General features: G+C 57.5%; 1 pseudogene; it reads right to left on the minus strand.

Annotated features, from left to right (window-relative positions):
- Positions 1-1,124: 1,124 nt before the first annotated feature.
- On the minus strand, positions 1,125-3,499 carry LOC125537710 (uncharacterized; annotated as a pseudogene).
- Between the last annotated feature and the right edge of the window lie 137 nt (positions 3,500-3,636).

The following is a 3,636-nucleotide window of genomic DNA, read 5'->3' on the forward strand; positions in this document are numbered from 1 at the left end:
CTGAAATTGAGCAAAAAAACATATTTTTTTTCCAACAAGAAGGTGGGTCACCAGGTTATCCGCATGCCAATATATACCGGGCGATCGATGAACACGAAGGAGGGCCAGTCTCGAGGCTTCAACTTGTCGGTCTGCTCCCACTGTCACTCGAAATTACTCAAATCTATGGATGGCAACTACTCTAGCTTCAGCTTTCGGAATAAACTGGCAGGTTGGCAGTACCATGCATAGAGGATCGATGAACAGGCCATCTAGACAGTGTGTTTGCAAAAAGGATTTCGGTGAAATTAAACTGCCAAAGTTGCATGATAAATAAATAAAAACATCCATGCCCACTCACAGTCGTTTATTTCATTCATTCTCTGACTGATGACAATACAAGTCATTCATTATCTGCCAAAGTTGCATTTGCGCGACTCTCAAGCATGACTTTTGGTTTGAATTCTGAAAAGGAGACTAACAAACAGAGCAAGCATACAACTGAGAGAGCGCACGCAAAATTACAAGCATGGTTTTGGTCTGGATTCAGAAAATCAAACGCCACGACAGTAAGCTGTTAGGAATTCAGAAATTCATTCATGCACTCCAATAACACTGCCGGCCACTGGAGGAGCACAGCACGATGAGAGCAACTTGTTTTCTACACAGAATGAATTTGCCAAAGCTGCATGACAAAACAGAGAAACCCAAATGCACACATGAACGATGAGTAAGTTTCCGCATTAGTGGCATGATAAAACTGGCAGCAGTTCAGACAACTTTTACCATGTCCGAATTCATTCAGAAAATAAGCTAACCGAACACCCATGACAGTTAAGCTGTCCGGAATTCAGTGATCATTCCTTCATACTCTCTGATGATGGGAAATCAAAAAGCAATATGTTCAAGTAAGTTTCTGCATTCTTGGCATGCATAAACATAAGAATTTGAAATTGTAAATTGGCCTTCAATTCAGTGCACGCATGCAGCTCTACCTATGCCAGTATATACAGTTGCAATCAAGAGAATTCCTAAGGACATTGGAAAGCAAACAGGGTAAATAAGGTACAAATGCACAAAAGACTATGCTAACCAAGAACAACATGGGCAGCTAAAGCTGCTCGGAATTCACAAGGCACGGTCAATAAATTCATGCACTCCCAAGTGATGATCGATCAGTACATTGCATGAAGCAAAACAATTCCAATCAGGCATGATTTTGGTTTTATTTCAGAAAAGAAGCTAATCAAGCACAGCAAGCCAGCTGTTCACAATTCTGAAAACAAGCTAATCCAACAGCACGACAGACCAACTAGGCTGAAGATGACAACTGACAATGCATGGATCTAGTCGTAGACGACGAGTTTCTGGTACTCTTCGCCGGCGATGGCTTCCATCATGATGGCCTCAGGGTTCACCACGCCGTCGTTCTTCAGAAAGATCTTGAGGAAGTTCTTGGAGAAGCCGCTCACCATGGCCACCCCCGGCTGGGTCGACGTCACCGGCGTCGACTTCGAGTCGCGCAGGTTCCAGAAGATGATCTGGGGCACCACGTCGCCGTAGCCAGCGTCCCTGAACTTCTTGCAGATCACCTCGTAGTCAGTCTCCCACGGAACAGACTCCCGCCGGCTGTAGTAGTAGGCGTAGGCGCTCCCCGACGCCATATTGAACTCCATGTCGCTGTACACGAACACGGTCCTGATCATCTTCTCCGGCGCCAGACTCACCTCCACTGCCGTGCGGAGGATCTGGTCGAACACCCCCTGGAAGTTGGTGCTCCCGCCCCAGTGCATGTGCCGCACGAAGTCCATCTTCTGGCGGATCAGGTGAATCTCCGGGTTCTCGCTGAAGGTGATCACCTTGCCGGCCCACGGCTCCTCGCTGAGCTCCGAGGTGAGCACGCCCAGCGCGATGCACACCTCCATCGGGGTGCCGCTCATGCTCGCGGACACGTCGCAGGCCGAGATGCAGTTGCGCAGCGACCCCTTGGAACGGAGGTCGTCCACCATGCGGCGCCACTGCAGCTCCGACACATTGTCATCCTGGCCGCGGTAGGCGGCCGCGGCGATCTCGTGCGGCAGGAGCGCGCCCGCCACAATCTTGGCCTTGCCAGCCTCCACGTCCTCCAGGTACTTGTCGAAGCGCTCCTCGTCGTGCTTCTTGAAGAGGAACTTGTAGCGCCGCATGGCCACCGAGGCGACGCGGGTGTAGGGCAGCTCCGACCACCGCTGCGCGCTCATGTACACCTCCGGGAGCTCCAGCACCTTGCGCAGCGGCACGAGCACCTTGCGGCGGAGGCGGTGTAGGGCGTGGTACACGTAGTGCTCGTCCGAGAGCTGGGTGAGCTCGGGGTCCGAGTCGCGCGGGAAGAGGCGGCGGGCGATGGCCTCGCAGAGCAGAGTGGTGCGGTCGAAGGACGAGCCTGGCGTGGGGCACCACTTGGCGGCGAGCCCGATCTTCCGCTTTTTACCGCCGGAGGCCAGCTGCTCGAGGTCCGAGGTGAGGAGCGCGGCGAAGAAGTCGGCGACGGCGTCGAACAGGAAGCGGTAGGCACGGTCGCCGTAGTACGTCTCCAGCGACTGCACGGCGAGCTTGGCAACCGTGCGTACCTTCTTCGACATCCGCCGCGGCTTACTCGCCGCCGTCGTCTTCTTCTGGTCCACCTCCATCGCTTCGGGTTTCTGCACCTCCGCGGGCTCCTGGACCGGGACAATCTCCACGGGCTTGCTGCCCTTGCCGGCCTTGGAGAGCGCGGCGGAGAGGAAGTCGCCGAAGGTGGCCTTGGGCGGCACGGGTGCCAGCTCGCGGGCGCGCTTGCGGCCGGCGAGCCTAGCCCGCAAGCCCTCCCGCTGCGTGGCGAGGCCCTTGGCCTTCCTGCGCGCCTTGTCGGCCTCGGCGCCGGCCTTGGCGAGCGCGCGCACGTCGGGGCCGCGGAGGAGGCGGAACAGCAGCTCGGGGAAGTCCTTGAGGTAGCCGAACTCGGCGAGCGCGGCGACGTTGCAGGCGAGCGTGCGCGGGTGGTGCTCGTGCATCCAGAGCGCGGCGGCGTAGAAGCCCTCCTTGTCCGACTTGCCGGTGCCGCGCACGCCGCGGAGGTTGCAGGCGAGGCGGAGCGCCGTGGGCGCGTCCTGCGCCCAGGCGGCGGCGAGGAGAAGAAGAGGTCGAGGCAGGGGTTGCCCGAGTTGGCGTACGTGGCGGAGCAGTTCTCCGTGAGCGCCCTCCGCGGCTTGAGCGCCGCCGGCGACGGCGCGTTGAAGGCCGCGTCGAGGAGGTCGAGGAACGGGTGCGACGCGTCGCCGGTGGCGGCGGCGGAGGAGTCAGGGGACGGGCGCGCGGCGCGGATCAGGGGCGGGCCCAGGAGGAGGCGCGGCGCCGCGGTGGGCTCCGTCTCGGTCGCCATGCCTGCTAGGGTTTGGGGGGGAAGAGATTTTCGGGGATCGAACGATCGATCTGGTGAGCTCTGGAGGCGGCTCGGCTCGTTCTTTTCGATATGTCTGTGGGACGACGGAGGGGCGACGGTGGATCTGAGCCGTCCACTGAACCGACATGGCGGGTCGACGGCGCGGATTGGTCTCATCAGGTTGCATGCATGGTGATCAGCCTTGCTATGCGCCTATGCCAATGCGTGAATCTTCGTTTTGACCATATTTGATTGAT

The sequence above is a fragment of the Triticum urartu genome, chromosome 1A, assembly GCF_056163025.1.
Source record: "Triticum urartu cultivar PI428250 chromosome 1A, HENAU_Tu73, whole genome shotgun sequence".
In the NCBI taxonomy this organism is placed as follows: domain Eukaryota; kingdom Viridiplantae; phylum Streptophyta; class Magnoliopsida; order Poales; family Poaceae; genus Triticum; species Triticum urartu.